We start from the raw sequence: 15,084 nt of genomic DNA, 5'->3' as shown, positions 1-15,084 counted from the left end.
GGCCACTATCCAGACTAGTTTCGACCTTTATTGAGGTCTCTTCAGTGGAAGCCAGGCCCAGAAGTGGAGATACTAGGCAGAAGCAATGGCGAGGTCATCTTTACCTATAGGAGTTTCCAAAAGGTGTGCTACCTTTTTTATTAAATTACTCTGGATTTAGAAAAAGATGTTGAAAGTTTATTTGGCCCTTTCCTTAATGCATAACATTATTAGCCGATCTCATACGGAGGTAGCAGGGGTTTTTTTTTCTCCCGGAAACTCGGGGTTTTTCATCCTGCATACAGACAAATTGGCCCTTCAGAACACACGCAATTTACAGACATAGAATACTAGTTGTGGTGGAGGTGGGCAGTAGATGGCGTTGATGGAGATGATTCATAGTAAAGGTTCAGTGTAGTGGTTGAGACAGTTGTAGGTGTCCTCCCGCGATGAGTCTTCGGACTCCTTGGAGGTGTCAGGAATAATAATATCTGCAAGGAGATGTGTTTTGCATTATGGGAGATACTGAGATAGGAGTGATGTTAGCTTGGTCCACCTTTACTACGAGTTGTCCAGTGTTGTACTACTTTACCCCAGTCCTGAAGATATTTTCAAGCGCGAACTTTGTTTGCTCACACTTGGATAAAGGATTAAACTAAATTTATTATAGTCTAACCAAGTGAAAAATAAACTTTCAACATAATGATGATATTAAAGATCAATCATCTTTTTACAGCCAAATAAAACTTAAAGGTTTTAAATTTTATTAGAGAGTTTCTACTTGTGTACCTACTGTTAGTTCACTTATGATATAATCTGACTCGGAACATTCATGGTATTGAACAGAGGGTTTTTACCCTCTTAGGTTTCTGTCTTGTATATGATAAGAACCAACAGTTTGAAACCAGTGTCCAGCTTGTGAAACCTAATCAGCGACATAAAAAACAAATATATGGCTCCTGGATAGAGTCCATGTATTTTAAGTAGTGCAATCCTAGGTAACTCTTATGCCAAAGGTTTTCTAATGACTCTGTGGTAAAATTTGCTAGACTGAACTGGCATCTGTTATTATTCTCCATAGCACCAGCTTATTAAACCTGGTGCAGGGACTTCATCCAGGTTTCATTTATATATATATATATATATTGCCCCCCCCCCCCCCCAGTTCCGGGCTGGTAAGACAAAAAACGTGACATAAAAACGTTTCAAATTTCGGCTTATCTTTATATATATATCAGTCCCACACACAAAGGTCTCAAGACCTATAATGTGACAGTGCTGTGTGTGTGTGTGGGGGCAGATGATCAGAAAGAAGAAAAGAATCTGTAAATGTGTTTCTTGAAGAATTTGAAGCTCTGTGCTTTGGAGAAAATCATATGGGGAAGGCTGTTTCAAAGGACCAAGGTATATGGAATGAAGAAAGAGTAAGAAAAGTTGGTTAAATGAGTCTGGAGCTAAACAGTATATTGGATGATGACCAGCAAGTGCTAGTGTTCATACATTATTAGAGGAACTTCAGGAATGGTACCAGCCAGTTCATTGGAGCAGCATCCACAGAAATACCTGGAGAAGCAATTGGAGTGGTTCACTGAAAGAGGTGTCATCTTTTAAGTGAATAGCTCTGGATACAATCTGGCATTCTGATGAAAGTTTTTGCAGCACCTCCAGATGTGAGAGCAGTATTCCAAGGTTGGACGTCTTCAGGATTCATAAAATGTTAGGACTTGGGCAGAAGAGAAGTAATGTGTTTTAGAATGAAAAAGAATGCATAGCTTTTTGAAGTTTGATGTGATGTGTTTATGCCAGGATAGGCTGGATATAAGCCAAGAAGAAAAAAATGTCCCTGATTGTGAGCAGTGTTATCAGAAATAAGGGAGAGCAAAAGCATGGTCTTTATTTTGAGAAATAGGAAGGACAGAATGTTTGGCTAGAAATAGCTAGAAGAGTGGGTGTTTGAGGCATTGGCCATAGAAGATCTTGAATTGATTCATCTGAGTACTACAAGATTTTGTGAATGGCCACTGCCCTTCCTGACTTATTGGGAGATATCTCCTTTCATTCTCCTCATTATCTTTCATTTACAAATTAAGGAGCAGTAATTTAGGTGCAGTGGCCTATGGTACACAACTGTTTACCTACATTCTCTATACTCTTCCTTGCTGCATGTTATTCTTTGATGTCTCTCCAGCTACTGTTCTGTTATCCATGTTATCATCTTAATCCCTGTTTAACTTATGCAGTAGGCTTTTGTTTGGTCTTGTCAGATGCTATGCCAGGTCAAGTTAATATAGTTAATTTGGATAAGGGAGATAATATAGTTATCCAAACTAATTGGCTCACTAAGGTAAGACCACTTTTTCATAATTAAGAGACAATGAATTTGGATGCTTGAACAAAACGATTCTGTTTTCTTTAGTGCATCATATTCCTGTCCATCCTGTGCTGAATTCATACCAGCTAAAATTCATAAAAATAATTATCTAATGAATTGAAATTCATGTAGGTAATTGTTGTTGATTGTCGTTGTGGGGCGGGATGAATTTCATTGCTTCATTGTGTGAAAATTAAGCGTATGTGTGTGTGCACGTGAGAGGGAGGGGGGGGGGGATATCTATATCACAGCAATTGATGGAAAGAGGCTGAAGAGGAAATAAAAGAAAGTTAATAAAAATAAAAGAAAAAATTCTTCATATGCCCAGAGTATTAATGTATTATAGGTGTACAACCTTTGGTAACATTAGTACTGGATGGTAGTCACATAACTTTTGTGTAGTTGTTAGTGATCATTTCATGTATGCTATGCTTTGAATATATATAGGATGTGAAAGATTGACTTCATTATTAAAATACGGAAAGAATTCCAGATGTGTTAGTTTGGTGTTAATAGGAAAGAATGTTTCATTGATCTGTAATTGACCGTTTTTTTATTTTTATTTAAATAAAAAACAACATATACAGTGGTGGACTACTGTCACTGTCCCCTATTCTAGTAGCATTTTGTTTTGAAATCCTATGCATAGTGCCAAGGAGAAATCTAAAAATACATGAAACTGTACTAATGCTCTCTCTGTCTCACTCCCCCTCCCATCCCCCCATAGGTGTGCATAAATAGACCAAGCACTTTGACAGTTAATGTGCCCTCCCACTTGTGATTACCTCTCATGTTAAAGCTATATCTGCTGTTGTAAAGCATGTTTAATGATAAAATTTATCATCTTGTGATATTTAATATAATATTATATTTAGTGCTGTTTAATATGCATATTGTGCAGGTTATATTTGGAAACTGTTGTTATTTAATTTATTATGAAGGAAGCCAGTGAAACACAACACCCCCATACAGATCAGACAATAGTCCTTAAATTTTATTAACAGCGCGCTTTACATGATTTTTAAATCTGATCCATACATGAAATGCCACAAGACCTGTAGTACACTAGTGTTGTACGTGGGCAATCTACATGAATTGGCAATTAGTATAAATATTTCACTCATAGTTGCAATATCCATCTGAAATATTAAATCTGAGATCTCCATCAATTATTTTTGTTTTATAATTATTACATCTATGGAGTGAAAAGACATCATAAGAAACTCATCCTAAATACCATGATGCCTGTCAATGAATTTAACACACTTAAATTCATTCCCAGACTATCACATTCACAACATTCTTTAAATTTATTCTAGTTATTCACTACTTTATGCAAAAAAATTATCTATTGTAGTCCTATGTACCACAATATATGTGGTTTCCGTTCGTTCTTACTCCTACCACTAGAAAATTTTTTTTCTGGTATCTGTCTGGTAAGCTCCTCTTCATAAGGTAATTGCATCATCTCTGCTTGGAGGGTCAAGTGTTTTTGCTTTCTAACACAGGCTGTGAATTTAAATCCCACTATAGTCTTGAATGTTTGCAAATGTCTTTAGTTGGTAGATAATTTTCATTGCTAGTATAAAGCTATCATCTTGCTGACCTGGGGGCTTTGGTTTCTAGTCTAGGATTTCCATATTATTAAATCGGTGGCCCATACACAGTACTAATTAACCATAGGTTTACAATTTTTTGAGTGGTATTATTATTAAAATAAATTTGCTGGCCTGGTTGGCAGAGTAATTAGCATATCCGCTTTCCAGCCAAAAGGCTGTGGGTTCAAATCCTGCTGTGGGCATGAATGTTTGTGATTGTGAAAATACTAGTGGTGGTAGTCAGTGACAGATGGCATTGTAGATGATGAAGGTAGTTGTGGAGAGTTGTTGTATTGTAGGTGCCTTCCCTTGATGACTCTTTGGACTCCCTGGAGGTGATATGTAATAATAATTTTTTGCCGGCCTGGTTGGCTGAGTGGTTAGCATATCTGCTCTCCAGCCAAAAGGCTGTGGGTTCAAATCCCACCATGGGCATGGATGTTTGTGATTGTCTGTGAAAATACTAGTGGTGGTGGTGGTGGTGGTTGGTGGTAGATGCCATTGGTGTAGATGTTGAACGTAGTTGTAGTTGGTGGATTGAGTGGTGGAGACGAAGAGTTGTGGAGTAGGTGCCCTCCCTCGATGAATCTTTGGACTCCCTGGAGGTGCTATGTAATAATAATAACAATAAATTACTGGCCTTTTTTTAATTGACGTTCCATCTATCCTCATAATGTGTATTTCAATAGTTTTGAAATTACCCTAAGTTATGCACTCAAAGACTTCTATATAACCATGAAAATTAGGCAGTGCAATCATACAAGGGTAACCCAAATCTAATGAAACAAAGCAATGCAACTGCCTCCTTGTTTCATCTCTATTAATATCCTTATCATAACAGCAATCCATTGGGTTTTCTTCCTCATCATTTTCTTAGCAACAGTAGCAGTTCTTCTAGAACCCCAGCATCTCTTTCCTCCTCCACTTGGTGCAAAACCTTCCAGTACAGCATATTGCCTGAATACTAAAATTCAGATCATTATGGTTAGCTAGTGAACTGAGTGTCAATTTATCTGCCTGCATTGCTAGCTGATTTATTATCATTATTATGTGATACCTCCATGGAGTCCCACTAAGATGTTAGTGGGACTGTACACAATCAAATCGACTGTACACTATGCCATTTACCACCCATTAGTAGTATTTTTGTCTGTTATTTGTGTGTTCTCTGGCCTGTGTGTGGGATGAAAACTGTAGTTTCCAGAAGGGATAAACCCTGGTACCTCTGAATCTACTAGCTCCCCTTCTATTGAAAAAAAGTGCATATGAAGAATCTTCTCATCATGAGGAAAATTGAGCATCGTTTTCAATCAAAGTGTGCATGTTCAATTATTCTGCCAGCTGTACCATGAAGGCACTAAGATTTACATCTTCTTGGAGTATTATCAGAGCCACATTTCTAGTAAAGCTTTTCCACTAGATGATAATCTCACACCACTTGGTTAAATTTATATACCTTCTAAAGTCATTTACAGTTTTCTGTGCTGCAGTAAAGGAATAGAGTTGAAGTATTTAATGAGCAATTCATCAATGTATTTCATACTGCTGAATGTGAGTGAAGATTTCTAAATGAGGAGTAGTAGTAGTAGTGAGTGAGTATAAGTGAGGAATTAAATAAACTTTGTTTTAATAATGCAGTAGGGCTTCATATATTGTCATGTTTTCAAAGGTTGTTCTAGGCAGTTAATTCTGCCTTGGATATTTTTGCAGCAGGAAAGGTCCAAAAAAAAAAAAAGTTTGGAAGAAGGAAAATTTGTTCTACTGCACAAAAGAGTGGGGAGCTAAACTAAGGTTTCAAATTAGAGGCCAGTCAGTATATGTGAGTTGAAAGGACTAGAATTAAGGATTGGGTTAATACAGGGTTTTCTACAAAGGTCTGTAGAGAATCCTGTATTAACCACTAAACCAGCCTTGATACACATCAATCATTTTATGGATGCGAAGTGTCAGTTGAAGTTAATATAACCTTTTGGATACTATAGAAGTAATATGGGTATGAAGATAAAATATAAGTTATTCATAATATTTTTTATCCATGTGACCATTTAGGTGCTTAACCCAATACAGGATTCTCTTAAGAGGGAATGCCAGGTTTTAGCAATTTACTTGTATATTGAAACACAATGACAGGGAGGATGGGGCAGAACCAGTTGGACTGGAGATCAGCTGTTTGATAAGTATTAGTAAACAGTATGTTGAGGAAATAATCTGATTTAGACTATTTAACTTATAATGTTAATAATAGACTGTGATCGGATTTACCAAGAACATATCTAATTTTTACAAGGAGATGAAGAAATTTTGGAAAGGGTGATGCTAGTGTAGGAGTATGGAATGTTGGATATGAAGATAGACTGAGGGAGTTCTTTATGAAGAATTATGTGTATAGGACTAATATGATTGAGACAAGATGCTGTGAAAATTTTATACTTAGCTGATTTGAAGGTCAAAGCGGCTTAAAAAAAACACCACCATCACCACTCTCTTTTTACTGGATACTAGAGATAGTCTTTATCCTCTGATTATAAACTTTCCTTGCAGGATTTCAGATAATTTTCAACTTCCTCTGATGGCTATGTTCTTATCAGGACTAGATTATGCTCATTGAAGAGAGCCACATTACCAATTACACCGCTTAATCTTCTTTGTGCTAAACATTTTATTCTCTGTTTCTCTCATCTCCATTGATATACACATCTATTTCTGGTGTGAATTTAACATTCCATATGAGATTTTATCTACTTCCTCTTTATTCGTTTATTAGCATCATTTTCTTTATGATCATACTTATCACTAGGGTTGACAAATTATGTAAAATCCTTCTTGGCATGCAAAAATGTTTGCTCACCCAACGATGCCTCTCCCTTTTTTTTTATGAAGCATCCCAATAAGTCAATAGAGGGTCCATAAAATGATTAATAGTGGTGCTATTTGTGGAGGATTTTTTTTTTTCTTCTTTATCATTATCAATTTCCTGATATGTACCCCTCAAGGAATATTTAGGCTACTATGAACAGCACTGCATGATTAAGTTTACATTATTAATAATCTCTTAATTTTCTTCCAAATAGTCTATTACTTGTTGGCACTCCAATATTATCATATCTAACATTTCATTCTTCTAAGGCCCTTCTGACTGACTAAATCAACTTAGGCCTTGGTCTTCCTCTGGGTCTTTTTCCTGCCATCTTGGCATCAAACACCTGTTTTCCTAACTTTTCTTCTTCCATTCTGTTTAAGACCACACAACCTTAGATCTGCCCTGTCACACATTCTTGAATGTAAAAAAATGTCCAATTCCTTCCTAATGTCTTCATTTTTAATATGATCCTGCGATTAATGCTATCTGTTCAGGCCCCTAATTTTCCTTAGAACTCTCGATATGGTCTATAATATTTGATACAATGCATTATTTCTAAACAACCTCCCAGATCCATAAAACGTGTTTGAACACTATCTTATATAATGCTAATTATAATGTTGGTTAATTCTCCGCTTATTCCATATAAATTTATTCATCTAGCTCCCAGCCATACCAGCTTTGCTTATTCTGTTGTCCACTTCCAGATTGTCTAGTACACATGTTCCATTAAAGCAATTTATTAAAATTAGATAGTTAAAAATGACAAGTTTTCAGAATAATTACTGAACATCACAGGTCGAGTTTGATTTTTAATATCTTTTAATTTACATTAAACATGCAGTTTCAGTTTTTGCGAACAGTATGATTTAATTCTTACGCATACAGGTTGATCAGTAATCATTCCACAATTGCTGATCTCGGAACCATTGTAGCATTGCTTGAATTGAAGAGAGGTATTTCCTCCTAGCCCATCCTTCACAACGTTTTATTGATGTTTTTGTGCAGTAAATGTTGCAAGTATTGCTTTTTCTTGCAGTTTGTTTTATATAATTTATTCGATCTAATTATTCTAAGATCACTATATTTGTTTTGGTACAATTCCTGTTGCACATTGTGTGTGTGTCATTTAAGCTAATTCAGCTTACGACACCGGTAATAAAATATTAGGATTTTTATGCGTACTGTTGCGTTAAGAAGGTTATCTTCAAGCACCAACTCCGGAAGTTGGAAAGATAATCTCTGAGAATTATTTCCCCTAAGACATTTTTCTTCCTCCTTACTCTTTATAATATAATATTTGGTGTAATTGTAGTGTATCAAGCACGCATTCTATGGGCGTTGTGGATGAAATATGCCGGAACCCCAAGTTAGATTACTATGCATTTTTTGTTATTTTATTTATATTTATATTAATGCAGATGAATTTTATAAATGTAAAAGCATTGTTAATTCTGCTTCCTTACTCAGGCAATATTGTAAATTCTGTATTTCCATATTAAACCTTTGTCTCAAGCTCTCTATTAAATAAACTTCTTATATTCTTAATTTTCTTTTTATATAAGAGAAAATGTATTTTTATTTTAATTGAATTAAAAGATAAAATTGATAGAACTTTTAAAATCCTGTTTGAGATACTCATTTTTGCTATAATCGATGTTGGTTACCATTATTATATGGGCACCTCCACGGAGTCTGTAGAATCATCGCAGGAGCCCTATTAGCATTGGATGTTGATCACCAATGATCATTCACTCAATACATCTTATTGATTGTATCAAATCAGTTTTATATTGTGATTGGTGATTATTTAGTTATTATGAAACTAGTAGTTCACAATCTTATTGGCCGGCCAGTGAAGCACTTTTTAAAATTGAAAAACATTATTTTCAGAAAAAAAAGAAATCATTACAATTAAAGAATTACCTTGTAAATATGTTTTGGTATATCTAAACGTTATATGAAGTGTGCATGTGGGGTAATTTTATTGGATCGCTAGGTGATGGAATTACGGCTGAAGTAGCTAATACTACGGGACCATATTAATTGTGAGTCTTTTTTCGAGAACGATTTGGCTGTTATGCGAAATGAAAAACTCCTCTCTCTCTATGAGACGGACTAATTCATCTTCAGTTGATCAAACCTTTGTTAACATTATTTACTTTCTGGACATGATTCGAACTCAGGTTTTTACAGTAGAATCCTTGGGATGGGGTTTCCACAAGGTATTTATATTTCTTTTCTTCAATTTTTATTGGTATTTTTTATTTCAGCATCATACATTACCTAAATGGTAGCCTCAAAGTAATCCATGATAATCTTTAGGTCCACAAAACTATTTTCTCTTCCCAAATGAAGATCATTGTTGGCTTTCCTGCCGATGGGTAAACCACCTTATCTTTCCCAACTGTATCTTGCATTCTAATTGTTTCCTGAAGAGAGCTATTCGCTTCTCTCACTGACTTCCTCCAGTCGCTTTTCCCCTGAACGCTCTGCTTCTGCATTATATCGTTTTTATAGGTATTTCCATGGACGCTGCTGCACTGAAAAGGCCAACTGTTTCTTAACTTCCCTCTAATCATTTACGAACATGGGCAGCTGCTGGTCAACATCCATATGCCATTCAGCTCCAGCCTCACCCAACCAACTTCTCATCCTCCTCCTTCATTCTATATACCTCAGTCTTTTGGAAGTCTTCTCCGTACTGTTTTTCCCAACGCATATAACCTCGAACTCTTCAAGAAGCATATTAAGCGATTCCTTTCTTCTTTCTCTCTCTCTCTCTCTGTAATCACGTGTCCCACACTCAGCACTGTTATTATTGGTTTTGAGACCTCTCGTGTGAGGTCTTTATTATTTTACATATAATAAAACCTATAGGTATCTCTCTTACAATTTATGTCACTATCTTCGTATAGTTTGGTACTATAAAAGTGTCTAATGATATACAGTATCTCCGCAATTTTTCTGGTACTGGTTTGGTTAATTCTTGTTCCGGTATTGTTATTTTGTCTCCAGACCCCCCCCCCCCCCACACACACATACAAACAAACTCATTACATATATTCTTATTGGCACAGTACTTATAGCATATTTTAACCACTCTCATACAACCGTCTCAATTATATCGCGTCTTCTTTACCAACTGGTGTAAATTAAGTTCTGTCAGTTTATTCTCAAAGCTGAAATCGCTTTTATCTTCCTCTGAACTGTCTTCAAAATTTCATTCTTCTCTAGGCAATTAGACTTATGTATAGCAGTAGAAATTGCATGCGTTAAAACCACCGCTTTTTCACCCCTCATTGTTACTTCGTCATATAAATTTCATTCCTAATCGACTGGAAAGAAAGTGCTGCAGAAAGTACAGAGGGAGACAATGATCTTTAGGTTGTGACATTTCTTCTTCCCATAGTCCATAGAGGACCGTCAAGTAGATATCAGGAAATATTCCCTACAAAAATCTTCCACTCACTCCTTGGTTGACAATTTGCTTTTAACTTCAAGTGAAGTCGCTTTCCAATTTTTATATATTGTCTATCCACTTTATTCTAGGTCTCCTTTTTCGAGTTCGTGGAATAAGTCCTTCAAGAACTTGCATTGGGAGACCATTAGATCTGCTGATATGACCAAGCCAGATGAGTTATATCCTTCGAATCTTTATTATGATGTTATCTATTGGACCAGCGAAAGAGCTAATTCTTTGTCTTGCTTCAAAATTTGTGATCTTTAGGAGTCGTCCTTCACTTCAAATGCTGGCAACCTCTTTTCTTTTTTTTTTTTAGGAGGAACCAAGTTTCGCTTCCATATGGATGAATCGAATAATTCAGGATGAAAGGAATGTTGATTTAGTTCTTACGTCTTCTGATCAGGCTGATATTAAATTTTGTTTTTAAATTTGCAGACACACTGTTTGATCTTCGTCTCAAATGTTCTATATTAATTTATGGATTGAAGAACCCATAAATTAATAAAGCTTAGATTTTTGTCTGCCTCACTTAGCTTTAAGATCTAAACTGAAATAGATGCATTGTACTCATAAAAACTATAAAACAAACAAACAAAAAATACTTGTACAATTCCGTTTCATTTATTTCCGGGTAGGTCTTTTTTGCCGGCTTGTCCGCGTGAATAGCGTGCCTGTTTTACAGAATGCAAGCTGTGGAATCCTACTGTGGCGAGGATGTTTGTGAATGTTTTTAAAAAGATTATGATTTTTATCCCCAGGTGTGAGCTCACTGCCATTCTTCTCACTGAATGCCTGATGACGTGAAAAAGTGGCATGTTTGGTAGAAGGCTTCTTAGATTCCCAGTCTTATTCCGCCCAGTGTTAAATGTATGGGTTTACAACCTTTCCTGAATGGGATTGCCATAAAAATAGGAAAGTATATTTTTATGGCAATTTTTAATGACAGATTTTCTATCATTAAATATTTCGAAATAGTGCTTTTAAGTAAACAGTCCATGAAAATGTAAATGAAGATCTTCCTGATATAAGCCTGAACGGGAGGAAAGCCTAATGAGAATTTTTAACCTTGATACAGAATTAAGTATTTCAAAGTTTAAGGAATAAAACACTGCGTTTTTATTTAGTTATTAATATACAAATATATAAAATAAGCTAGTTTCATCATAGACTACGTGTGGCTTCTTCAGGGTGAAAAATATATAAAAGGTATGGCTGTCACTATGCATAAATAGCAAAGCTTATTTGGTAATAACGCTACCCACTATACCAGTCAAAGGCTAAACAAGATGTAATATAAAATTTTTAATTTATATTAATAGAATAATTAAAAAAGATGATGTGCTGACCGTTTCGTTAGATGATAAACAGTGCCAGACTGATTTAGGATTATGTATTGAGGAGTTTGGTTGGTTCGAGATATGGCTAGCAAATTACAATATTAACAAGCGAAGCTTGCAGAAACCGTTCTACAGTAGTGTGAATAACAGAAATACATGGAGACAGTGAAAGACGACATGAGTCATCTGCTTTCCAGGATTGTTTGGAGATGATTAGCTTGAAAAGTTGATCTGGTGTGTAAAGAGATCTGATAAAGTATTTCCATATGCCCTTTCTTATTGAGAGCCATAATAGTAATAATAATAATAATGGTGGATTCTTTTATCCGACTACGGAGGAAGTTTTCTTCTAGATAAGATATAGAGTTCTTATTTCAGTCGATGTCATGATGTGTGTTGGAAAAGTGATAGGCTAAAACTGATATTTTTCTCTATTATGTGTGAAGAATATATATATATATTTGGAAATCCTTTATTTTCGTGTTTCTATTATTATTTTTACTACAATGGTTCCTATAATGATATTTTACATTTCTTTCATATAACTGATATTTTACATTTGCTACCTATACATTTATATACATTTTTTTTGCCCTGGAGAAGCCACCCTTAGTTTGTATGAAACTAGTTGGTTTAGTTTATTTATTTATTATTATTTTTTTATATATTAACGATTAATACAAACCCAGTTTTTTAGTCATTAAGCTTCACTGGTGGAAAGTTCTCCTCAAACATGTTTCCAAGTTTACCCAGAAAGCACCTGCCATTCTTCAGCTTAATTCTGCAGTTTAGGCGTGCATAATAAGCGACTGCATCATTTAGTGAGCTGTCAAGTTAACTTGTTTTGGAGTCAGTTATAAAGAATTTATTTATGATCCAGTTTTGTGCCAGTTCACTGACATCATTGCTTGTCAGCATTTTGCTTTCTTTTGAATACCCTATTATTCGTTGAGGACCAAATACTTACAAAGTTGCTTCACCGAATCAGTTCTGTTCATCACTCACTCAAGTGTGAAATTACTTTTCGGTCATCGCCCATTGTGCCTGCGTTATTTGAGACGTGTGATCTCAGATTTCTTCATTCTCTTCTGAGAATGAAGAAATCTGAACCACCTTTCTAGGATGCTTTCTTAGTAAACGAGTATTGACTAAACACCATGGCATCAATAGCATCTTTCGGCTCACTGCTTGAACATTTATTAACCGAAGATAAGAAAATTCATACATTTATTCACGTCTACGTAGCATATTTCTACCTCATGTTAAATGCCTTATTAAAACAGAATTATGATGTGAGACTGAACTTTTGGTAAAATTGACAACTAGAACTAAGTTTATCAGTTTATGTTCGTTTTTTTTTTTTTTTTTTTCTTTCTTTACAACAGCTTGTGTGGTATAGCAAATGTCGTCCAAAATATTCTTACATTAGCTCTCCGAGAGTCAAAACCTCATTGAGGAGAGCGAGATAGAAATGTATATACATTATACAAGAATTATAGAAATATTACAAAACACCATAAACCTATCAATGGAAAGTCTCGAAACCATTAATTTCTTGGGATTGGTCCTTGAATGTAATGCCTTTCTCCTCGTATTCTAATTTTATTACATATACTAGTATATATAACTAGTAAGTATATTAAGTATACTTGCCAGTCGCCTTTTTCATTTAAACTTTATATTACTCATTTATTAACTCAACCAGGAGTTAATAAATGACCCTCAAGTGGCTTCTGTGCACTATTGACCTCTCTTTACTTTCCGATTCCGCTACCATGGTACTTCAGGTTGATTTCCAAGACTTAAAAAAATCTCCTGCCTTGAAATTCCAGTCATTTCGTTTCTCCTTAAGACTTTCGCACGCCTATGCAACCTCCGCTTAATACTGCATGGTCACTCTCACCAAGCGGAGGCAAGTATGACATTTTAGTCACATTCAACTCTTCTGACGCTGTAACCAAATCGAAAATTCTTGATCTCCTGTTCCCTCCAACACTTGCTATCTAAGACATTTGTCTCTCAAGAACTCCAGAAATTGAGTTTCCTTATACCCATATGGTGCTTTGTCTATCCAGACTTATGGGGAATGAAAAAGCACTGAATAAGGATAAAAATACTTTTCCCCCACCAATATATTGTCTCGCTCACGGAGACATCTTCAGCGAGTGCAATAGGAGACGTAACTCTCTCACACACAAAGGAAACACGAAACTAACTGAAACACGCTAACGAAAGACTCGAGTCCTAACTAGGTGGGAGGCTCTCTGAGGGTACCAGTTTGTGGCTTCGGATATAAATTGAGATTTCGAAGTATTACTATTTCCCATATTTTGGGAAGTTTATGCAACCATATTTATTAAGATTAGGCTGATTTTTGAGGGCACCAGCAGATTCTAAAAACAGTCTTTCTTTTCTAAATTTGCTGCGACGGATCATGGTGATCTTTTTCCGACTGTTTCTATGTGCCGTATCCAAAGCATAGTCGGGAAGGCCCGACTGCAGTTGTGTTTTTATTTATTATTATTTTATTATTTTTATTTAATTATTTTTTTTTTTTTTTTGTTCTTCTGCGGAGATGGCTAATTTTCCTGTCTGTCATAGTAGGCCAACTTACAGGAACAGGGAATTATATATACACTAGGAACTGAGAGAGGAGGGAGTTGGCCCTTGGTGGAGCTGATAAGGGTAGCTAGTTTCAATTAGGCGTAAGGGTTGTGCAAAGATCGATTTTTTTTTTTTTCTGACGTCCTAGTAGATAGTGTATTACTAAAATCTTTTTGAAAGGGAAGGTCGTGGACTGGAGAGGGGCGAATTGATTATTATTTTGATTCTGTGGGAACTGTAGCGATAAGAAGATTGTATATGATTGAGTTCTGCTGCAAGAGAGGCTTCATTGAAACAAAGGCTTAAGTTAGATTGCCATATACAGATGATTTAAATTGACGTTGATACCCATGAATATTGGTGAAAAGTATATGAATACTTTATATATTTTATATGTGGTTCCCACCCACGGAAAGTTATTAACAAACTTGTGCATTTGTATTGTGGGTGGGCTAAGGATTTTTGGAGGATAGGTTAGGTTTATTTTTTGTTTTGTTTTGTTTTGTATTTTTCGAGGAAGATTTTTTGATCCGCAATATTAATTTCTTATGTCTGCTTTTCACTGTCGTTTATTATTAATGAATTCAAGACAGGGACATATAGTTAAAGGTGAAGGACCTACAGACATGCTTCCGCACAAAGCACCAATTTTCCGGTTCATTGCTTGGTCTCGCTAGTTCCCTGCACACTACTAGCCACGACCTGGCAGAGTTAGTGGCAGCAGGATCATTCGCTAGCTGATCAGGAAGCTTCCTGATGTCATACCATTAGGTTTGGTCTCGTGTACTATCTAGCAGCCGGCCTGCGGAATCGTTTTACCGTTGTTTTACACTTGCTTCACAGTTTGCTTCTTCTGCCTTAATTCCAAA

The 15,084-nt window shown here is 35.7% G+C and overlaps 1 protein-coding gene across 3 annotated transcripts in view; it reads left to right on the top strand.

Moving 5' to 3' along the window:
- Positions 1-15,084, top strand: part of LOC150094086 (uncharacterized) — a 608,624-nt gene that overhangs the window by 39,431 nt on the left and 554,109 nt on the right. The gene's annotated exons all lie outside the window — the stretch shown is intronic.

The sequence above is a fragment of the Typopeltis vanoorti genome, chromosome 23 (genome assembly GCF_054136105.1).
Source record: "Typopeltis vanoorti isolate ZY-2024b chromosome 23, IOZ_Tvanoo_1.0, whole genome shotgun sequence".
Lineage (NCBI taxonomy): Eukaryota > Metazoa > Arthropoda > Arachnida > Uropygi > Thelyphonidae > Typopeltis > Typopeltis vanoorti.
The sequence above is the reverse complement of the archived record's forward strand: the minus strand, read 5'-3'. Positions and strand labels throughout refer to the sequence as shown.